The sequence below is a fragment of the Phyllobates terribilis genome, unplaced genomic scaffold (genome assembly GCF_046119375.1).
Source record: "Phyllobates terribilis strain yellow unplaced genomic scaffold, ASM4611937v1 Scaffold_34__1_contigs__length_13252353, whole genome shotgun sequence".
NCBI lineage: Eukaryota > Metazoa > Chordata > Amphibia > Anura > Dendrobatidae > Phyllobates > Phyllobates terribilis.
In genome coordinates this window covers 875,821-900,779 of record NW_027362794.1, presented here as the reverse complement: position 1 = coordinate 900,779, position 24,959 = coordinate 875,821, and the positions used below count along the sequence as shown (strand labels likewise).

General features: G+C 45.5%; 1 long non-coding RNA gene across 1 annotated transcript in view; it reads right to left on the bottom strand.

Moving 5' to 3' along the window:
- Nucleotides 1-3,782: 3,782 nt before the first annotated feature.
- LOC141180632 (uncharacterized) overlaps nucleotides 3,783-24,959 on the bottom strand; it is a 40,895-nt gene continuing 19,718 nt past the window's right edge. The window contains exon 3 of the long non-coding RNA XR_012256283.1: nucleotides 3,783-3,890. This is a non-coding gene — a long non-coding RNA (uncharacterized lncRNA). The remainder of the gene's footprint in view (nucleotides 3,891-24,959) is intronic.

The following is a 24,959-nucleotide window of genomic DNA, read 5'->3' as shown; positions in this document are numbered from 1 at the left end:
ATACACGCTGCCGGCCAATCAGAGGGCAGCAGCTGACGTTGATGTGCCAGGGATTGGCGTTTCATGGCAGTGACGTTAGCCCACACACATGGTCTAGCCTATGCTTGGGTGACACGAAGTTTGGTCACAACATAGGTCAAGCTGCCAAACTTCGTTCTATGCCGCTGCTGCATGGTAGCGTGATGCAGGTGAGTAGGGTCACATTGCGAGTCCTGCGGTGACAAGCTTTAGTCTGAATACCAGCCGAAGAAGTTTTACAATAGATCCTGCCGATTTTCTCGAGTCCGTATATTCTACACTAATATATATGAGGACAAATCTATGCAGTTTTTGTTTTACATATAAAAATGTAACCATATAACTAGAGATTCATATAGATATTTATTTATAGTGAAATACAGCAAGAAAATGGCAGCACTCCATCTGCGAGATAGTAAAAACACTGATCTTTATTCACCCGTGTAGGTGCGACATTTCAGCTCTTTATACTGTGAGCCTTTCTCAAGCCATGAACATTCACAGTGCATAAACAAGGTATATATAAGATCTACTCCATAATCAGTGATTAATCACTGTACATCAGGAAATCATACTGCAATAATATTCATCTCCTCATATAACAATACTTCATTTTTATTCTGTACCACTTCACATGTATTTGCATATAGTGATAAAAAGCCTTAATTGCATCAGAATGATAATGTGCCAACACTTGTGTTATAATTAAAAACTGCTCACCCAACTGCTGAAGTATAAGTAATATACATAGTATGGCGTCCCAGGGACGGCCTTGCATGTGCTCTAGGCTCAGCTGTGATGTCACGGACCCCAGCTACTCACTGCACCAGGGGCGGACATATGTCTGATGCAGCTGGAGGGGGCCCGCCGATACCAGCGACTATTTCAGCTTGATGTGCATCATCGTACACACATTCAGCTGAAATGTATTACGGTGCAGGGGACCCGCCGAGTCCCTGCGCTGCAATACATGCCGGCAGCCAATCAGTGCGTGACTGGAGACACAGGTCCTCTGTTGTTGTATTATGTTTTGCATATACACATACATTCATATACAGTTAGGTCCATATATATTTGGACAGAGACAACATTTTTCTAATTTTGGTTCTAGATATTACCACAATGAATTTTAAACAAAACAATTCAGATGCAGTTGAAGTTCAGACTTTCAGCTTTCATTTGAGGGTATCCACATTCAAATTGGATGAAGGGTTTAGGAGTTTCAGCTCCTTAACATGTGCCACCCTGTTTTTAAAGGGACCAAAAGTAATTGGACTGATTAAATAATTGCAAATAAAATGTTCATTTCTAGCACTTGGTTGAAAACCCTTTGTTGGCAATGACTGCCTAAAGTCTTGAACTCATGGACATCACCAGACGCTGTGTTTCCTCCTTTTTGATGCTCTGCCTGGCCTTCACTGCGGTGGTTTTCAGTTGCTGTTTGTTTGTGGGCCTTTCTGTCTGAAGTTTAGTCTTTAACAAGTGAAATGCAATTGGGTTGAGATCAGGTGACTGACTTGGCCATTCAAGAATATTCCACTTCTTTGCTTTAATAAACTCCTGGGTTGCTTTGGCTTTATGTTTTGGGTCATTGTCCATCTGTAGTATGAAACGACGACCAATCAGTTTGGCTGCATTTGGGTGGATCTGAGCACACAGTATGGCTCTGAATACATCAGAATTCATTCGGCTGCTTCTGTCCTGTGTCACATCATCAATAAACACTAGTGACCCAGTGCCACTGGCAGCCATGTATGCCCAAGCCATCACACTGCCTCCGCCGTGTTTTATAGATGATGTGGTATGCTTTGGATCATGAGCTGTACCACGCCTTCGCCATACTTTTCTCTTTCCATCATTCTGGTAGAGGTTGATCTTGGTTTCATCTGTCCAAAGAATGTTCTTCCAGAACTGTGCTGGCTGTTTTAGATGTTTCTTAGCAAAGTCCAGTCTAGCCTTTTTATTCTTGATTCTTATCAGTGGCTTGCACCGTGCAGTGAACCCTCTGTATTTACTTTCATGCAGTCTTCTCTTTATGGTAGATTTGGATATTGATACGCCTACCTCCTGGAGAGTGTTGTTCACTTGGTTGGCTGTTGTGAAGGGGTTTCTCTTCACCATGGAGATTATTCTGTTATCATCCACCACTGTTGTCTTCCGTGGGCGCCCAGGTCTTTTTGCATTGATGAGTTCACCAGTGCTTTCTTTCTTTCTCAGGATGTACCAAACTGTAGATTTTGCTACTCCTAATATTGTAGCAATTTCTCGGATGGGTTTTTTCTGTTTTTGCAGCTTAAGCATGGCTTGTTTCACCTGCATGGAGAGCTCCTTTGACCGCATGTTTACTTCACAGAAAAACCTTCCAAATGCAAGCACCACAGCTCAAATCAACTCCAAGCCTTTTATCTGCTTAATTGAGAATGACATAAAGGGATTGCTCACACCTGTCCATGAAATAGCCTTGGAGTCAATTGTCCAATTACTTTTGGTCCCTTTAAAAACAGGGTGGTACATGTTAAAGAGCTGAAACTCCTAAACCCTTCATCCAATTTTAATGTGGATACCCTCAAATGAAAGCTGAAAGTCTGAACTTCAACTGCATCTGAATTGTTTTGTTTAAAATTTACTGTGGTAATGTCTAGAACCAAAATTAGAAAAATGTTGTCTCTGTCCAAATATATATGGACCTAACTGTATATACCACCGTCCAAGGGCGGACACTAAAAGGTTGGGGCCCCTGTTTAAGAAATGTGTCTGGGCCCCCATCCTTTTGTGGTGACAAAGCTATATACACGTAATATAATTTTATATAGTGTCCTCTCTTGTCCTTTACATGTCAAATTCTCAATATTTTGGTGCCCTGTCCTTATTTCATTGCGTTCACTCTTGTTAGAAATAAATTAAAATGACGGCTGATGGAGCATGGGAAAGCTTTTTTTCTAATGGAGGCGGATGATGGACTGGTCTCCTGGTCAGATGCTGCTTCATCAGCAGTCATTATATATCTAACAAGTGAGAACCATGTGATAAAGAGAGGGCGCAGTGATTATCAAAACTAACAAGAATATGCTATGTAAGGGACGGTGCTATACATAATAAGATGCAGGGATTGCCTAACAAACAGGCAATCCCTGCATGTGTTGCAGCTGTGTAACAGCCGCGACACATGCAGCCGTAGCGACTCGAACATAGTTGTTGAGCACTCCGAAAATTCTCGGTCAGTATCCGAGCGTGCTCGGTGAAAGGGTTAACTGAGCGAGCTCGCTCATCACTAGTTACGACCACTAACAGCTGACTAACAGTCACTATGTGTGTGGCCATTTGCTAATATTACTACACTTACTACATATTAGGATAGGAACTTAGAGATGGGAATACTCCTTTAATGACTGTGCTATACATAATAAGGGAGTACACTATACAATAAGGGACGGTGCTGTATATAGTAAGGCTACATTTCTGTATCAGTGTGCTGCTCAATTTTCTTTTTCTCTCGAACAGCACACAGACCCACTGAGTAAGTCCTATTCTGATCTTCAAAATCAGATCAGAAACAGGACATGCCCCGAGTCTCGCAGACCTCATTCTCGGATCCATGATTTTTACTGATAAGTGAATGGATCTATGAAACCCTGAGTCCATGTGCCAACCAATAAAAAAATCTGGCAGCTCACAGACATTTCACACAAATGTGAGAAGTGGCCTAAGGAATTTTACAAAGAACAGTATTACTCCAAGTCATACACATCAGAATATATACTTACATCTCGTCTGATTAGAGCCATTTTCTGTTGTTTCTTCTCAATCTGGTCAGACCTTCATGTCGACATCTTCCACCCACGACGCGTCTTGTCACACTGATCACCGCAGCCCTGAAAATAATAAGGTCACATATATCATATGTATATATATATACACACACACACACAAACGTCTCCATCACATTGCTCCTTAAAAATATAAACTGATAAGTAATCTAGCTCTGTGCCCCCCACCCCACATTAACTATAATTTTCGAAGCCCAATAAATAAATATTAGTCAGTGTCTAACATTCCCCCAACTAATTTCAAGGCTATGTGCACATGTTGCATCAAATACGCATCATTTTACTGTACCAGCAAATTGAATGAGAATCCTGAAGTCATGCACACGCTGCCTATTTTTTCCTTACAGATTTGCAGCAGATTCAAATCTGCATAATGTCAATTCTTGCAGCATATTTCACCCATTCCAATGAGTGGAGAAAAATCTGCAACAAAATCGCCTTTTAAAAGCACAGCAAAAAAGCGTATTTTATGCAACGTTTTTCCTGCCAACACATTAGGATTTGCAGTAGAATTTTCTGCTGGAATTCCTGAATGTGTGCACATAGTCTTAGTCCCTGCCCTGCATCCATCCCCCCATTCATTATACATACTGTTCAAAATAATAGCAGTTTAATATGACTAACCAGATTAATCACTGTTTTTGATATAAATTATATTACCACATATCAAACAATTTACCAGTTGGTGCAATAGATTCTAAGAAAACCAACAGACTCAGCATTCATGATCTGCATGTTTTTGAGTCTGTGTATTTGAATAATTGAAAGGGGGTGTGTTCAAAATAATAGCAGTGTGGAGTTCAATTAGTGAGGTCAATCATTCTGTGAAGAAAAGGTGTGAATCAGTTGGCCCTTATTTAAGGATGAAGCCAGCACTTGTTGTACATGCATTTCTCCTTGAAAGCCTGAGAAATATGGGTTGTTCTAGACATTGTTCAGAAGAACAGCGTACTTTGATTAAAAAGTTGATTGGAGAGGGTAAAACTTCTAAAGAAGTGCAGACAATGATAGGCTGTTCAGCTAAAATGATCTCCAATGGTTTAAAATGGATCGAAGAATAGCCATAATGGCAAAGGTACAGCCAATGATCAGCTCCAGGATGATCAAAGACAGTCTCAAGTTATCTGTGAGTAGACACAAAAGACAATTTTCAAAGTCATGAAAATACATAAAAATCTTTAAATGAGAAAGTGTGTCCAAACTTTTGGTCTGTACTGTATATGTGATCCGTGTGACGGAGAAAACAGAGTTTTAAATACCTGGCCTGTAGGTAACTAGTTTGAACAGCAAACTGGTGTGAATTGCTTCACTGACACACTGAAGGAAATTTTTAATGGAGTCCAGAAATGGCAGTGTTTTCTGACAACGTATATGTGATCCGTGTGACGGAGAAAACAAAGTTTTAAATACCTGGCCTGTAGGTAACTAGTTTGAACAGCAAACTGGTGTCAAAAACTTTGCTGACACAGTGAAAAAAAATTGGAATGGAGGCCAAAAATGGCAGTATTTTCTGAATACGTATATGTGATCCATGTGACGGAGAAAACACGGTTTTAACTAGCTGGATTTCTAGCGCTGTAATATGGAAAGGACCTGACTGTATTCTGCAGTGCCAACAAGCAAATGGCGCAGAAAAAAATGGTGTTCTCTGGATTGCTTTTTAAGCAAATAATGAGGATTTAAAAAAAAAAAGTATTCCTGGCCCCTGAGACCTGGGCCTTTGTATAGAAATATCTAACAGCAGCAGAAGGCAGAATTGGAATGGAGCCTCTTGTGCTATATGCACTGCAGTCTGCTATATACACTGCCTGCCAGCCTATGTACACTGCCTGCCTGATATCTCTGCATATGGATCAGTCAGTGCTCAAAATGACTGTTTGTTAAGATGGATAAGTGTAATGTACGGTTTTTCTCCCTACACTACCTAATACACAAGCAAATCTCTCCCTGAAGCAGCAGCACCTCTCCCTACTCTGCCTGACTCCGGAGTGACTGTGACGAGCACAGCGGCGCCAGGTCTGATATAGACCTGATGACGCTGTGCGGCCATCCAACCACTGTAATGCCACAACCACCATGGCTGCGGCATTACAATGAGTGGCAGGCAATCCCTGCATGTTGATTGGCGCTCTAAAGAGCGCCAAACATGCAGGGAGGGGACCCGAGCAACCCCGGGAATACTTGGCGAGCGCCGAGCATCTCGAGCAGTGAGATGCTCGGGCGAGCACCGAGCAGTAGCGAGCATGCTCACTCATCACTAATAAAAAACAGACTCGACAATACAACCTCAATGTAATCACATTGTTCAGCTCCTGCACCTCCTCCTTCTCATCCTCCTCCTGTTCGGCCTCCATTTCCAAAATGATCAGTCACAAGCTGGAAGCACTGCAGCACTTCCTTGGCCAAGCGGCAACAGGCTGTGCCAAAGATAATATGCTTATGCTTAGGTGACAAACCACACACCGCTGCAGAGTTGTTGAAAGCTGTAACACAGCAGGCAGATCTGTGGCTTTCACCGCTGAACATGCAGCCAGACATGGTCGTGTGTGACAATGTCCGGAACCTGGTGGTGGAGAAATGACAACCGGAGTGGATAAGGTTTCCCTGTATTCCAGTCCTTTCATCTGACCTAAAGAATATGGATGTGGTGAAATACAACTCTCTCCTAGAAGCAGCCCTGGCTAAGAAAAGTATGTGTGAAGGTTTCCGGACACTCTATGGCTGCTTTTTTTTACTGTGGATTGGACGTGCTTATGCACGTTATTTCTCAAAACGCATTGCAGATCAGGCCATTGCCCAACTCTGTAGTCATGAAATTCAAGCCACAAAGAAAGATCTTTGTATGTTGAAGCACCACCCAGAAGTGGTAGCTGATGTTGGACGGGCTGCCATTGCTTATGCAACAAGCTGCATTAGAGGACTTCCTGGGAGAAATGACAGCTGGAGAAGATACGGTTTCCCTCTATACCAGTCCTTTCACAGAGCTAAAGAATATGGCTGTGGTGAAATACAACTCTCACCGTGAAGCAGTGTGAGACTGAAGAACATTGGGCCCACCAGAGGATTTGATTCTCTGAGGGTCCACCTTTCTCTCTCGCTCAAGAGCCCCATAGCAGCTGTAAGGTTTGCACTATGAACTATTCAGAAGGAGAAGCCAGGGCCCACCGGAGGAGTCTCTGATTCTCTGGTGGGCATGTCCAACCCTTCTGAGAAGCAGCCCTGGCTAATAAAAGTCTGTGTGAAGGTTCCCAGACACTCTATGGCTGCTTTTTTTTTTTTTTTACTGTGGACTGGCTCCAGCAATCTATAAGATTGCAATCTATAAGATCCCTTCACTGGCTCCCAATTGCCCAGCATAACCAGTTCAAACTACTAACACTGACCTACAAAGCCATCCACAACCTTTCTCCTCCGTACATCTCTGAACTACACTGTGTTCCAAATAATTATGCAAATAATATTTTCTCAGATTTTCCCAAATTACCTACAGTACAGACCAAAAGTTTGGACACACCTTCTCAGTTAAAGATTTTTCTGTATGCTCATGACTATGAAAATTGTACATTCACACTGAAGGCATCAAAACTATGAATTAACACAAGTGGAATTATATACTTAACAAAAAAGTGTGAAACAACTGAAAATATGTCTTATATTCTTGGTTCTTCAAAGTAGCCACCTTTTGCTTTGATGACTGCTTTGCACACTCTTGGCATTCTCTTGATGAGCTTCAAGAGGTAGTCACCGGAAATGGTTTTCACTTCACAGGTGTGCCCTGTCAGGTTTAATAAGTGGGATTTCTTGCCTTATAAATGGGGTTGGGACCATCAGTTGTGTTGTGCAGAAGTCAGGTGGATACACAGCTGATAGTCCTACTGAATAGACTGTTAGAATTTGTATTATTGCAAGAAAAAGCAGCTAAGTAAAGAAAAACGAGTGGCCATCATTACTTTAAGAAATGAAGGTCAGTCAGTCCGAAAAAATTGGGCAAACTTTGAAAGTGTTCCCAAGTGCAGTTGCAAAAACCATCAAGCGCTACAAAGAAACTGGCTCACATGAGGACCTCCCCAGGAAAGGAAGACCAAGAGTCACCTCTGCTTCTGAGGATAAGTTTATCCAAGTCACCAGCCTCAGAAATCGCAGGTTAACAGCAGTTCAGATTAGAGACCAGGTCAATGCCACACAGAGTTCTAGCAGCAGACACATCTCTACAACAACTGTTAAGACGAGACTTTGTGCAGCAGGCCTTCATGGTAAAATAGCTGCTATGAAACCACTGCTAAGGACAAGCAACAAGCAGAAGAGACTTGTTTGGGCTAAAGAACACAAGGAATGGACATTAGACCAGTGGAAATCTGTGCTTTGGTCTGATGAGTCCAAATTTGAGATCTTTGGTTCCAACCATCGTGTCTTTGTGCGACGAAGAAAAGGTGAACGGATGGATTCTACATGCCTGGTTCCCACCGTGAAGCATGGAGGAGGAGGTGTGATGGTGTGGGGGGGCTTTGCTGGTGACACTGTTGGGGATTTATTCAAAATTGAAGGCATACTGAGCCAGCATGGCTACCACAGCATCTTGCAGCGGCATGATATTCCATCCGGTTTGCTTTTAGTTGGACCATCATTTATTTTTCAACAGGACAATGACCCCAAACACACCTCCAGGCTGTGTAAGGGCTATTTGACCAAGAAGGAGAGTGATGGGGTGCTACGCCAGATGACCTGGCCTCCACAGTCACCAGACCTGAACCCAATCGAGATGGTTTGGGGTGAGCTGGACCGCAGAGTGAAGGCAAAAGGGCCAACAAGTGCTAAGCATCTCTGGGAACTCCTTCAAGATTGTTGGAAGACCATTTCCGGTGACTACCTCTTGAAGCTCATCAAGAGAATGCCAAGAGTGTGCAAAGCAGTCATCAAAGCAAAAGGTGGCTACTTTGAAGAACCTAATATAAGACATATTTTCAGTTGTTTCACACTTTTTTGTTAAGTATATAATTCCACATGTGTTAATTCATAGTTTTGATGCCTTCAGTGTGAATGTACAATTTTCATAGTTATGAAAATACAGAAAAATCTTTAAATGAGAAGGTGTGTCCAAACTTTTGGTCTGTACTGTATATGAATTGCAGTCATTGTAATTTTCCAGTCAAATAACTATTAGAGTACAATTGAAAGGTTTTTGTACAAACTGCCTATGATAACAGTATATTTTTTAAAAAATAAAACACTCGAACTGCACTCAAAATGCATGTTCCAAATTATTATGCACAGCAGAATTTTAAACCTTTTCATTTTAATAAAGAACAAAAAAATGGTCATTTTTGAAATTATAAGCATTAGCAGGTTATTACACACTAAAATCAAACAGTTTTCAACTCAAAACTTTATTCTAGGTGATGTTACATTTGCACATAGGACCCCTTGTTCGAAAGGAGCTTCTGAACTCTCTCATTCATTGAATTTGTCAGGTTTTGGATGGTTTCTGCTTCAATTGTTTTGCATGAGGACAGAATACCCTCCCAGAGCTGTTGCTTAGATGTGAACTGCCTCCCGCCATCATAGACACTCCTTTTGATGATGCTCCAGAGGTTCTCAATGGGGTTGAGGTCAGGGGAGCATGGGGGCCACACCATAAGTTTGTCCCCTTTTATGCCCACAGCAGCCAGAGATGCAGATGTGTTATGTGCAGCATGAGACGGGGCATTATCATGCATGAAAATGATCTTGCTGCGGAATGCACGGTTCTTCTTCTTGAACCATGGCAGGAAGTACTGTTTGAGAAACTCAACATACATTATGGAGTTCATCTTTACCCCTTCAGGGATCCTAAAAGGGCCGACAATCTCTCTCCCCATGATTCCAGTCCAAAACATTACTCCACCTCCTCCTTGTTGGCGCCGTAGCCGTGTTTGCATGGGGTGTCCATCAACCAGCCATCCTCCACTCCATCCATCTGGACCATCGAGATCATTTCATGCATGATATTGCCCCGTCTCATGCTGCACATAACACATCTGCATCTCTGGCTGCTATGGGCATAAAAGGGGACAAACTTATGGTGTGGCCCCCATGCTCCCCTGACCTCAACCCCATTGAGAACCTCTGGAGTATCATCAAAAGGAGTGTCTATGATGGTGGGAGGCAGTTCACATCTAAGCAACAGCTCTGGGAGGGTATTCTGTCCTCATGCAAAACAATTGAAGCAGAAACCATCCAAAACCTGACAAATTCAATGAATGAGAGAGTTCAGAAGCTCCTTTCACCTAGAATAAAGTTTTGAGTTGAAAACTGTTTGATTTCAGTTTGTAATAACCTGCTAATGCTTATAATTTAAAAAATGACCATTTTTTTTGTTCTTTATTAAAATGAAAAGGTTGCAAGGTTGAAAACTCTGCTATGCATAATAATTTGGAACATGCATTTTGAGTGCAGTTTGAGTGTTTTATTTTTTTTAAAAAATATACTGTTATCATAGGCAGTTTGTACAAAAACCTTTCAATTGTACTCTAATAGTTATTTGACTGGAAAATTACAATGACTGCAATTCATATAGGTAATTTGGGAAAATCTGAGAAAATATTATTTGCATAATAATTTGGAACACAGTGTAATCTCTCCTGATATATTCCCTTACGTAATCTCCGGTCTAACATACTGAAGAAACTTGCCACTCAGTATCTTCAGCTCCTTTATGAAAAACAAATGTATTTGGCCAGCTACTCATTCTACCAAATAAAATTCCTGAGAAGGAAATTGTGGATGGCTTCGCTACTGGTACTGGGGGCAGTGCTAATACCATGGCGTCGTGCCATAATTCACTGAAAATATTTCAGGCTGGTTGGAGCCAAGCTGATTCCTGCAGAAAAGTACCACCAGCAAGCTAAGGAGATAGTGGCCTCTATCATAGGCGCATTATAATGAAGGCAATCTGGGCTACCGCCCGGGGTCCGGAGCGGCCCTTGGCCAGATCGCCCTCATTATAATGTGTGCGCAGCTGATGTGGCGCACATATCCCGGTGGGTAGGGGCGAGCTGGACGGCGAGGAAGGGGGAGGCGTGCCACTCCCCCAGCAGCTGCGCAGGGCCCCTGCTTCTTCTTTCGGCCGGGCCAGCACTGCACCTGTAAACTTTCTTGTGTGCTGGACCGGCCGCGTCATAGCTAGGAGACACGGCCCTGTGACGTCAGGCAGTGCGCCTTGCACTGCTGCACCGGAGAGGAGTTGGATGACAGGAGCCGAGCAGAGGGATGGTGAGTGACGTGTGTGTTTGTGCGCATGTATGATTGTGTTTATGTACATAGGCTACAACACATATTCATGAAATGAATCTTCATTTATTAAAAAAAAATAATGATAACAGGCAATGGAAGAAAAAGTGCACAGTGCAAATCGCTATGTGAATAAAGGACGCGCAGCCGTGGAGACATAATTCATGGTAATATCAATAGAACAATATCTACTATATAATTGTCTTATCCCGTCTGTCTGTCTGTCTGTCTATCTGTCCAGGAAATCCCGCGTTGCTCATTGGTCCGGCAGCCAATCAGCGCCGCGGGATTTCAGAAAAAAAAATGGCAGCCGTTAGCGGCTCATCTGCGGGACGGAGCTCAGCGGCGTTGCAGCCGGGATATGAGCGCCGCGAGGCGCTCATCTCCCGGCCGGTACCAGCAGAAGGACCCCGACCGTCGGACCCATCTGCGGGACGGAGATGCAGCCGGGAGATGAGCGGCGGGAGGCGCTCATGTCCCGGCCGGTAGCAGCGGAAGGACCGCCGGCGTCGCTGACATCCATGCGGAAGGGAGGACCGAGGAGCGGCGCTGCGGGTCGGGATACTTCTGCTGCGAGCGCCCGCTCATGTCCCGGGTTCTCGCAGCGGAAGTAGCCGCACAGGCAGCGCCGCTCCCCGGTCCTCACCAAGACGATTCGATGATTGGTCACGGTCTTCGGACCCGACCAATCACTGATCTTAGCGCAAAAGTTAAATACCGCTGTGCTGATTGGTCGCGGACGCTGCCCGCGACCAATCACCGATTTGGGCGCCACATTTAAATAGCGGCCGCGACCAATCACCGATCTTGCCGCCACATTTAAACACTGCTGTGCTAATTGGTCGCGGACGCCAGCCGCGACCAATCAGCGAGCTTGGCGCCAAATTTAAACAACGCTCTGCTGATTGATCGCGGTCGCTGGCTGAGATCAATCAGCAGCATTGGCGCAAAATTTAAACAACGCTCTGATGATTGGTCGCGGCCTAACGCGATCAATCAGCGATTTGGGCGCCAAATTTAAACGCCGCTCTGCTAATTGTGCCCCGTCGGCCGCATACCTATTCTAGAATACCCGATGCGTTCGAATCGGGCCACCATCTAGTATACATATATGTGTTTATCCCCTTCATATCATGAAAATTATGACCATGCTAATACACAATAATGCAGCACATGTATACATATACCTGCATGTCACCCCTATCAAAAATATTGTTATATTATTATTACCATGAGTTATGTCTCCAGGGCTGCGCATCCTTTATTCACATTTGTAGTGTGCACTTTTCTTCCATTGCCTGTTTATTATTATTACTAGATGGTGGCCCGATTCAAACGCATCGGGTATTCTAGAATAGGTATGCGGCCGACGGGGAGCAATTAGCAGAGCGGCGTTTAAATTTGGCGCCCAAATCGCTGATTGGTCGCGTTAGGCAACCGCGACCAATCAGCAAAGCGGTGTTTAAATTTGGCGACAATATCGGTGATTGGTCGCAGGCGGCGGCCGCGACCAATCGGCGAAAAGTGTTAGTGAGGAATGGAGAGCGTGTTTAAATTTGGCACCAAAATCGCTGATTAGTCGCGACCGCGACCAATCAGCAAAGAGGTGTTTAAATTTGGCGACAATACTGCTGACTGGTCGCGGCCGGCGACCAATCAGCAGAGCGTTGTTTAAATTTTGCGCCAATACTGCTGATTGATCTCGGCCAGCGACCGCGATCAGTCAGCAGAGCGTTGTTTAAATTTGGCGCCAAGCTCGCTGATTGGTCGCGTGCGGAGAGCGCGACCAATCAGCGAATCGTATTGGTGAGGAGCGGGGAGCGGAATCGTATTAGTGAGGACCGGGGAGCGCCGCTGCCTGTGCGGCTACTTCCACTGCGAGGACCCGGGACATGAGCGACTGCTCGCAGCAGAAGTATCCCGACCCGCAGCGCCGCTCCCCGGTCTTCCCTTCACACCCTAGCCGCTGATCTCCCCACAGTATCCGCATGGTGTTACAAAGGTCCAGACATTTGTGTTAAAAATCGCTGATATTGGCTCCACATTTAAACACCGCTGTGCTGATTGGTCGCCGACGCTGGGCGCGACCAATCAACGATTTTGGCGCCACATTTAAATAGCGTCCGCGACCAATCAGTACAGCGGTGTTTAAATGTGGAGCCAAGATTGGTGATTGGTCGCGGCCGATATTTAAATTTGGCGCCCAAGTCGGTGATTGGTCGCGGGCAGCGCCAGCGACCAATCAGCGATTTTTAACACAAATGTCCGGACCTTTGTAACACCATGCTGATACTGTGGGGACATCAGCGGCTAGGGTGAGAAGGGAGGACCGGGGAGCGGCTCTGCGGGTCAGGATACTTCTGCTGCGAGCGCCCGCTCATGTCCCTGGTTCTCGCAGCGGAACTATCCGCACAGGCAGCGCCGCTCCCTGGTCCTCCCTTCACACCCTAGCCGCTGATGTCCCCACAGTATCCGCATGGTGTTACAAAGGTCCGGACATTTGTGTTAAAAATCGCTGATTGGTCGCTGGCGCTGCCCGCGACCAATCACCGATTTGGGCGCCAAATTTAAATATCGGACGCGACTGACTCGCCCCCTGGGCCTGCGCTGTGCAGGGGATACCCGGAGCCGGATCGCTGGGGGTTGTAGTCTCCGTGTGGCGGTGACCCGGTCCGTGCCCAGGGTGGTCAAACCAGTGGCAGTCTATTGGTGTTATAATAAGTGTCCGACTACGCCACCCGTGGATTGCGGTCAGTGGGGACCGCCGCTGCAAGGCAGACCGCTGGGGCTGATGGTATACGCAGCTTAGGTAGTGTGACTCCCCACGGGAAGAGTGCAGCCCCAGGGCAGTTAGTGTGCGAGATGATGGGAGTGATGGTGCGAGCGTCCCAGTACTAATGGTGCTGGTGCGGCGATGAAACACAGAGACGTGCGGTTGCAGTTTCCAATGCTTTACTCACAGTTGTTATTCGTGTCAATGCTGCAGGCGATGACTGCCCAAGCCGTGCTGCGTCCACCAGGTGAGGGACTCGGTCAACTCCCAGGCAATTCCAGAGTGTGGCACAGAACTCCCTTCTCTTCCCTTCTCTGGCCGTCCCCACCAGTGACCCACCTTTGTCCAGCTTCCTCGGGCCTTCTGTTGGCGAAAACTCTCTCCGGTTTCCCTGACCCTATGTGGTATGCTTTCCTGGTGGATGTAGTGAGGGGTCGCACCAAGATGTGGTCACAACCTCCGGTTTTGGCTGAGGATTAGTCGCCTCCACCAATTTGGGTTCCGGTACCCTGCTCTGCCAACCCTTCACCCGTTATCTCGTGGGTTCTTAAGGTTCCTACTTCACTCATGTCTCTGGGCCTTTCTCTGTGTTCCTGTTCCTTGCTTACTGTCCTTTCTGTTCCTTCTCCTTTCTCTCTCTCTCAGGCTCCAGCCTCCGGACAAGGCCAGCCTGCGGAGCAGAGCCCATGCAGAGGCTCTGCTTCCTGTCTTCCCCTCTGACTCAACTCACTACTGTCCTAAGATGGTGCCCACCTTATATACCTCCTTCTAACACCCGAGCCCAGGTGACTAGCAACCAATGGGCCCCTACCTATGCCCAGAGACCCACCCCTATCTGCTCCTACACCACTGGGTGCACTCCCCCCCCCCCCCCCACTCCAGCCAGGGACAGATGCTGTCGTGCCTGCACTTCTGTCTAGTGGGAGCACCGTTGAGCTGTCCCTCGGAAATGGGGTGTATGTGGTGCATGCAGCCTACCGAGTCCTGGTCCACACTCCATCCTTACCCGGGAGTGGAATACCACACCTCTGGTTTGAGGTGCAATACCCCTGTAGCAGCCGAGCCCTCGGGGTGCTACACGACCAATCACCGATCTTGGCTCCAGATTTAAACACCGCTGTGCTGATTGGTCGCGGCCGATATTTAAATTTGGCGCCCAAATCGGTAATTGGTCGCGGGCAGCTCCAGCGACCAATCAGCAATTTTTAACACAAATGTCCGGATCTTTGTAACACCATGCGGATACTGTGGGGACATCAGCGGCTAGGGTGTGAAGAGAGGACCGGGGAGCGGCGCTGACATCTAATTGGTCGCGGCCGCTATTTAAATGTGCCGCACAAATCAGTGATTGGTCGCGGTCTTGGCCCGCGACCAATCACTGATCTTGCGGCTAAAGTTAACCACTACTGTGCTGATTGGTCGCGGCCGATATTTAAATTTGGCGCCCAAATCGGTGATTGGTCGCGCGCAGCGTCCGCGACCAATCAGCACAGCGGTATTTAACTTTTGCGCTACGATCAGTGATTGGTCGCGGTCTTCGGACCCGACCAATCATCGAATCGTCTTGGTGAGGACCAGGAAGCGGCGCTGCCTGTTCGGCTACTTCCGCTGCGAGAACCCGGGACATGAGCGGGTGCTCGCAGCAGAAGTATCCCGACCCGCAGTGCCGCTCACCGTTCCTCTCTTCTGCATGGAGGTCAGCGACGCCGGCGGTCCTTCCGCTGCTACCGGCCGGGACATGAGCGCCTCGCGCCGCTCATCTCCCGGCTGCATCTCCGTCCCGCAGATGGGTCCGGCGGTCGGGGTCCTTCTGCTGGTACCGGCCGGGAGATGAGCGCCTCGCGGCGCTCATCTCCCGGCTGCAACGCCGCTGAGCTCTGTCCCGCTAACGGCCGCCATCTTTTTTCTGAAATCCCGCGGCGCTGATTGGCCGCTGCCGGACCAATGAGCGACGCGGGATTTCCTGGACAGACAGACGGGATAAGACAATTATATAGTAGATTATTATTTATTATTATGATCTGCCTGTATTTTTCAGCATTAAGGACTCCATCATACAATTCCATCAGGGAGGCGTCTGATTGCCTCCAACATTATTCTGCAGCAGCAAAACGACCACAAATATACAGCCAATGTCATTAAGAACTGTAAATGGCAAAAAGAAGAAAAAGGAGTCCTGGAAGTGATGATATGTCCCCACAGAGCCCTGATCTCAATATCAAGTTTGTCTGGGATTACATGAAGAGACAGAAGGTTTTGCGAAAGCCTACATAGGATCTGTGGTTAGATCTCCAAGATGTTCGGAACAATCTCCCTGTCGAGTTCCTTCAAAACTGTGTAAGTGCATCCAGAAGAATTGATGCTTTGATGATGTATTGTGTTCATTCACTTTGTATTTTGTTAATTGATAAAAATAGACACTTCTACATTTTAAACCATTTTCACTGTGCAGCATTTCTCCACACCTGCCTGTCTAGTTGATTGGAGGGGTTTCGGTCCTGAGGAACGGTCTTGGGAGCCTGCCGACAACATCGTTCTCCCCCCTCTTCCCCCCTGCGATTTTTGAGCAGTTTCTCCGTCGGGTTGGCCTAAAGAACAGTGGGGCGTCAGGGGGGTGCTGTCACAGCAGTAACTCACGTGCCTCCTCAGCGTCGTCCTACTCTCCATCGTCAGCGTTCGGCGTCTCCTCCCATCAGGGCGGCTCGCTGAGGTTTGCCTCTTGCAGCTCTCCTCTGCACAGCTGCAACAGCATGGTGTTTTCCATTTGGCCTTAGGGGGCGTGGCCGGTCTCTGCAGGAATTTAACCCTGCTTTGTCCTGCAGAGATCAGGAGTGGTACCTGGCGAATACCTGTGGCCAAGACTATCCTCGCCACCAGAGGCTCTAGTGAAAACCAGTTAGTTGCTTAGTCACGCCACTCCAGGGTCAGCCCGGCCCCAGGAGCAGTGGGTCCACACCCAGCCGTGTTACAGGAAGTTTCATCAGTTTTTATTTTAAGTACATTAAGACAACTTTTTCTGTTGAACAACTTCCTTTGTAGAGAAGCTGTCACTTGACATAAATGTGTAATTTTTTCCGTTCTTATGAATCTGCGTCATTTAGTTTTTCTTTCCTGTGCCCCTTCGTTTCTAAAAGATGGCACTTTACGCCTTGTGTAAAGTAGTCTTTTTAGCCAACTCGGAGTGGTCTTTAACCCCTTACTGGCCAGGGGCGTATTAGTACACCCCAGGCCATCACCCCTGGTTCAGCGCTGGCTCTGACGCTGAGCCCGCACTGAACCAGGCACATGTCAGCTGATTCTTACAGCTGACATGTGGCTGCAACAGCCGTTGGTGGAATTGCGATGCACCCGCAGCTGTTAACCACTTAAATGCCGCTGTCAATCTGCAACAGCGGCATTAGCCCCGCCCATCGGTGACCTGTCACGTGATCGCGGGTTAGCGATGCGTGGGCATGGCAACCCGGGGTCTGCAGCAGACCCTTGTGGTTGTCATGTCTTGCTTGCTATGAGCGCCACCTAGTGGTTGGCGCTCATAGCACATGAGCATTTCTGCTACATAGAGGCAATCTGCTCATCGCCTTTCTGAAGCCGAGCCAATCAGGTAACTGCAGCTTCTGGTCTCCTGTGGAGACTATTGAAGCATGCAGAAAGTGGAAAAAAATGTTTTTAAAAATATGAAAAAGATAAAACAATATATAAAAGTTTAAATCGCCCCCTTTCGCCCCATTCAAAATAAAATAATAATAAAGTAAAAACACATATTTGGTATTGCTGCGTTCAGAATCGCCCATTCTATCAATATAAAAAAAAGAATTAATCCGATCGGTAAACGGCGTAACGAGAAAATTCTAGACGCCAGAATTATGTTTTTTGGTCGTCACAACATTGAAATAAAATGAAATAACGGGCGATCAGCTCGACACGCAAAAAATAAGCCCTCACTTGGCCCCAGATCCCGAAAAATGGAGACTCTACGGGTCTCGGAAAATGGCGCCATTTTTAGCAAACTTTGGATTTTTTTTTCACCACTTAAATAAAAAAGAACCTATACATGTTTGGTGTCTACAAACTCGTAATGACCTGGAGAATCATAATTGCAGGTCAGTTATAGCATTCAGTGAACGTGGTAAAAACAAAACAACGATGGAATTGCATTTTTTTTGCAATTTCACCGCGCTTGGAATTTTTTTCCCCGTTCTCCAGTACATGATATGGTAAAACCAGTGATGACGTTTAAAAGTACAACTTGTCCCGCAAAAAATAAGCCCTCACATGGCAATATTGACCTAAAAATAAAAAGGCTATGGGTCTGGGAAGAAGGGGAGCAAAAAATGAAAATGCAAAAATGGAAAATGCTCCGGTCATTAAGGGGTTAAAAAGCCTCCCATGTAGAGGAGTTTTGTATCACTACCACTTAGCTAAAGGGAGAAGATTAATATATAAGTAAGAGGAGTGGAGTGGCCGATGGAAAAGGGAATAAAACCAATCCCAGATTCAGAAGAACAGCGGCATTTACACCAAATAAATGTTACAGATTTATGACAAGTGACAGATCCTATTTAATGTGATTGTTTCTGTGACAAAACAGACATTTTCTGATGTTCTATAACTCCTTTCCATATAAATGTATTGTGGGCTCTAGATGGCACCGTGTATGCTATCATTGTAATCTCCATTACTGGATAGAATTAGAGAAGAAAGACTAAGGCCAGAAGCTGTGACAAAAAATTATCAAAAGTGACTGCAGATTTTATTTGTATTTTTTTTTAGGCAAAAGGAGTTAATAACAGCGACCACCTGACTGGGGTCTTACATCTTCAAGCAACTATTCCCAATCATCCGGGGAATCTACAAGAAGAAATGTCTTGTTTGCAGCCACTGATTTCTCTGCCTCCATTCAGTCCACAGTTGTGGATTTGTCCGGCTGAATCTTCCATGAGGCTTTTCCTCCATCACTGACTGCGAGGATCCATCACAGAACTGCCATAGATTCAGCTTATGTGCTCAGACATCACTGGGAGCCCCCCAGCAATGTATACATGACATTGCCAGAACAGACCACCCCACTGTATCCAGAGCTGATCCCTCCGTACTAGGACCCTGTAATAGAAGTGGACGGCCCCCACACACAGGGGGCAGCTGTGGACGTGGTCCTGTGCCGGCTTCATTAGGGCAAGGTATATAGAGGATCTCATCTGTACCGAGAAGCCGGACGAGCAGTCCTGCAGCAGAAGTGACCGAGCACTGCGAGGGTCAGTACCTAGGACCACCTCTTGGGAGGAGGAGGATGTTTTAATGAAGTATAAAAACTTAGGACACTATAGTCCTGATTGATCAATGCAATTATGCCAGAATACTAGTGTAAATCACTTTGAAAAGTCACAATTTTTGTTCATTGTTGAGTTGATCAAAAATGTTGTGACGTTTGGTGTTTTCACGTCAGTTTTGCCCAGCTTCACCAAAATGGGCAGAGTTGGGGCAGGATGAAAGTGTGGCACCACAGCTTGTCTAATTCATAGCGAACTGTGGCTTCCCTTACACCAGAAATCTTACTCCAGTCCGTGACTGGAGTAAGATTTGTGGCAAGGTGCACGCACCACTTGTCAGAAGCGCATAATTCATGCGCCACTTAATGAATCTGGACCGTCTGACTCCAGCACGCTCCCTCATCAAGAGCAGCTTGAATATGACCAGTCTTAATGAATCCGTGTCCTAAGTGCTTTATTAGTTAAAGAATAACCGTTGTTTTAATTTTTGTTTTGTAAATTAATATTACACATGAAAATAAGTAATTTTATAATCTTATCAGAGAAGTCTTCTTTTTCCTGCTGGATTGATCTTTCAGTCTCAATTCACGGTAACATCTGTAAAATCTGTATTCAGTGAAGACAAACTTTCCTATTAGTGAGATAGATGACAGTTAGTGCTATTAATACTCTTTAAAGAAGGAAGGGGAGGAGCTAGCGGAAGGGGGAGGAGCTAGCGGAAGGCACAGACCTTCTGCTGCAAGTTCTCCTGAAACCACAGTTACTTCTCCATGGAAGATTGCAGCTGGTGTTTATAAATAGAATCCTAGAACATTAGAATTGGAGGAACCTCCAGGGTCCTAGTGTCCAACCCCTGCTCAATGCAGGATTCACTAAACCATCTCAGACAAATGTCTGTCCAGCCTCTGTTTGAAGACTTCCATTGAAGGAGAATTCACCACCTCTCGTGGCAGCCTGTTCCATTGAAGAACGCACCAAATCTGCAGCGTGTGCACACAGCCTTGTTGTTCTTTTGGTCACAGGCAGGTCTTTGCACAGTCCTGAATGATAAGTACAGCACATACACGCTAAGGCTATGTGCCCACGTAGCAGATTTGATGCAGAGCGTTTTTGCCTCTCTCTGGCAGATTTACATGCAGATTTACATGCAGATTTACATGCATTTTTTCTGCCAGAGAGAAGTGTTTTTTCAGCGTTTTTTCAAGCACTTTTCCAAGTGATTTTGAGCATAACTTGGAAAAGTGCTTGACAAGTTGGTCACACAATATAAATCCATGCAACCGGCATGGATTTATATTGTGTGACCAACTTAGATGCTTTAAATGCTGCATCTATAGTAAAAAAGTTAAAAGTAAAAACAAACCTGTATACTCACCTCTCCAGTCTCCTCCCGGCGGCGTTCTCTCTCTTCAGCGTCGCGCGGTGTACTGGCAGGATCTGCGGTGACGTCATTTAGTCAGCTGATGGTCACGTGACCATCACCTGACCGCTGACGTCAGCGGTCGCGTGACCATCAGCTGACTAGATGACGTCACCGCAGGTCCTGCAAGTACACCGCTGGACGCCGAGGAGAGAGGATCGCCGCCGGGAGCAGACCGGAGAGGTGAGTATACAGGGTTTTTTATTTTTAACTTATTTATTTCTTTTTTTCACCGCTTGGTAGCCGGGATGAAGAGGAGTTGTAGTCTCTTCTTCATCCTGGGTACCACACGCACCCCGATTACGCTGCAAATTCTCGGCCATTGAATTTAATTGAAAAGCAGCAAATCCACATATACCTGCGGGGTTGCTGCTTTCCAATGGCCGCGAATTTGCAGCGTAATCGCGGTAGAAATGGTCATGCTGCGTTTTGCAACGCAATGCGAATTTGGCGCGCTAATTAGCGCATCATGTGCACAGCACATCCGAATTCACATTGCTTTGCATGGCAGACGGTTTTACAAGCGTTTTCATGGGCACATAGCCTAAGAGCGGGGAGCGGCTCTAGTGTCACCTGCTGGGATGGCACAATCACTGTCACCAGGATACAGGGGACATTATCAGAAAGGAGGAGATGACGTCTCTTCCCTCTCGCCTATCAGAGAATAGATTGCTGTATACGGGGGGCCTTATCCTCCTCTATTACACATCACTCAGTTCCTAAAGGGAATGATTTGACCATAATACAATATATTTGAGTGGGGCCAGTGCTCCAGTTTTACGTTCATCATGTTGAATGGAGATTGATCAGTTCCAGTGTGTCTGAACAGGGTCCGAGCCCACATCTCCTGAGCTCAGGCTTTACACTGAGCATCACTGTCACGGACGTCAGATTAGAAGGGCATGGAGCACGATGTGGATGGTTGCCTCCGTATCCGCCATTACCTGGACTGCTAGCTTTACCTGGACACTCTGGATCAGCTCCTCCGTCTTGTCGAGACCTCTAAGGGCCTGTTCACACAAGCAGATAAAATATCATTCAGAGTTTCATCCAGAAAAGTGGGAGAATTCTTTTCTCACTTGTCGTCCATGTGCAGTCCAGATCTAATCTGGCTTTTTAACCATTTACAGTTTCCAGGGCTACAGGATTGCAATGTATCTGTATAAAGCAGATTTTTTTCTGTACCCATAGACTTGAATGGGTGAATCTTGTCTGACGGATGAAACGAGGACATGCTGCCATTTTCTCTATTTATTTTTTGCTCACACACAGATTCGATCAGTGACAAAAAAAAAATGACTCCTCTGCACTTTCCCATTGAATAGCATTGGTCTGAGTGCTGTCCATTTGTTCCACAGACAACTTTCCTACTGAAAATACATTCGTGTGAACGAGTCCTAAGAAAGACATTGTAATTGGTTATTAGATGTTGACTGAAGTTTGGCTCTGAAAATGCAGGGCTCTTAAAGACGTTCTCTAATACTTTAATGCAGATGATTTATGCATAAAATAGGTCGTCTATATCAGATGGTTGTAGGTCCGACTCTTGGCTCCCCACCAATAAGTTGTTTATAGCTCTGGCAACGGCCGGATGTAACTTGTGCACAGAGCGCACCCCAGTGGCCACTGCCTGATGCTGCAGATCACCTCCGGTACTCCTCAATAGCTGGTCTGCACCCGGCAGCGGCCGCAGTGTACGGAGCGGTTTTGTCAGAGGTGATGGCGGCTGATCATCGGGGGGCCGATGGTTGGACCCCCACCTATCTTATATTAATGACCTATCCAGTGGAGTATAAAAGTGTTTGATAACTCCTTTTAAAATCTTGTTTCCATACCATTGTCTTATACAGCGTGTATCTGTGTTCTTGCTGTAACCAGATCGGCCTGACCTCTGATGGTTCTTCTAGGCCTCTATTACAGCTCTTACAGCCCCAGCATGCATCATTTGTGCTGGAGAGGAATATGAAGATGCAGGAGCAAATAGAAGAACAATTAGGAAAGCTTGGATTATTAGAAGAGCAAAAAATGCTCATAGTGGAGGTGAGCCTATTATTATTATTTTATTTTTTTTTAACTTTCATTTTTATATTTTTTTATTTTTAGGACATTTGTTTCCTCTCTTCAGGAAATAACAGTAGATAAGATTGATTAAAGCTTCTGGAAAGGTGTTCAATAACGTCTGATCAGGTGGCTGGTTTGTAATGGTTGTCCCATCTTACCAATCCCTCTCTCCTGCGGTGAATGTGACATTGTGGGATGAATATATATATATGTATATGTGTATGTGTGAAAAGTTATTTGCCCCTTCCTGATTTCTCATTCTTTTGCATGCTTGTCATACTTAAATATTTCAGATCTCAAAACAAATTTTAATATTAGACAAAGATAACACAAGTAAACACAAAATGCAGTTTTTAAATGAAGATCCTAATTATTAAGGGAAAAAGAAATCCAAACCTACAGGGCCCTGTGTGAAAAAGTGATTGCCCTCTAAACCTAATAACTGGTTGAAGCACCCTCAGCAACAACAACTACAATCAAGTGTTTGGGATAATTGGCAATGAATCTTTTACAACACTCTGGAGGAATTTTTGCCCACTCATCTTTGCAAAATTGTTGTAATTTAGCCACATTGGAGGGTTTCCGAGCATGAACCGCTTTCTTAAGGTCAGGACTTTGACTAAACCACTGCAAAGTCTTAATTTTGTTTTCCTTAAGCCATTCAGAGGTGGACTTACTCCTGTGTTTTGGATCATTGTCCTGCTGCATAACCCAAGTGCACTTCAGCTTGAGGTCATGAACAGATGGCCAGACATTCTCTTTCAGGATTTTTTGGTTAACCAGCAGAATTCATGGTTCCATTTACCACAGCAAGTCTTCCAGGTCCTGAAGCAGCATAACAGTCCCAGACAATCACGCTACTGCCACCATATTTTACGGTTGGTATGATGTTCCTTTTTTGAAATGCAGTGTTACTTCTACGCCAGATGTAATGGGACATACACCTTCCAAAAAGTTCAACTTTTGTCTTGTCAGTCCACAGAGTATTCTCCCAAAAGTCTTGGCGATCATCAAGATGTTTTCTGCCAAAACTGACATGAGCCTTTGTTCTTATTGCTCAGCAGTGGTTTTCATCTTGGAACTCTGCTATGCGTGTCATTTTTGCCCAGTCTCTTTCTTATGGTGTAGTCATGAACACTGTCCTTAACTGAGGCAAGTGAGACCTGCAGTTCTCTGGATGTTGTTGTGGGGTCTTTTGTGACCTCTTGGATGAGTCGTTGCTGTGCTCTTGGGGTAATTTTGATCAGCCGGCCACGCCTAGGAAAGTTCACCATTGTTCCATATTTTCGCCTATTCTGGATAATGACTCCCACTGTGGTTCGCTGGAGTCCCAAATCTTTAGAAATGGCTTTAGAACGTTTTCCAGACTGATAGATCTCAATTACTTTGTTTCTCATTTGGTCCTGAATTTCTTTGGATCGCAGCATGATCTCTAGCTTTAGAGGATCTTTTGTTCTACTTCACTTTGTCAGGCATGTCCTATTTAAGTGATTTCTTGATTGAGAACACGTGTGGCAGTAAACAGGGCTGTGTGGGGCTACGGAAATTGAACTCAGCTTCCCAAAGATGTGACAAATCACAGTTAATTTATGTTTTAAGGAGGGAGGGGCATCACTTTTTTCACACAGGGCCCTGTAGGTTTGGGTTTCCTTTTCCCTTAATCATAAAAACCTTCCTTTTAAAAACTGCATTTTGTGTATACTTGTGCTATCTTTGTCTAATAGGAGTCTGCTGCTGACATTGGTATTGGGGTAATGTCCCCTAATTCTGTTAATATCCTCCATCCTGGTATGTATGGTCCCTCCTTCCTGGTATATGTGGCCCCCATCCCATCTTGGTATACGTGGCCCTCATCCCCATCCTGGAATGCATGGCACCCATTGATCCCCCATCCTGGTATTCATGGCACCCCTTTGATCTACCATCCTGGTATGCATGGCACCCCCTGATCCCCATCCTAGTTTTCATGGCACCCCTTGATCCCCCATCCTGGTATGCATGGCACCCCTTGATCCCCCATCCTGGTATGCATGGCATCCCTTGATCACCCATCCTGGTATGCATGACACCCCTTGATCCCCCATTCTGGTATGTATGGCACCCCTTGATCACACATCCTGGATATATACAGTAACAGACCAAAAGTTTGGACACACCTTCTCATTTAAAGATTTTTCTGTATTTTCAATGACTATGAAAATTGTACATTCACACTGAAGGCATCAAAACTATGAATTAACACATGTGGAATTATATACTTAACAAAAAAGTGTGAAACAACTGAAAATATGTCTTATATTATAGGTTCTTCAAAGTAGCCACCTTTT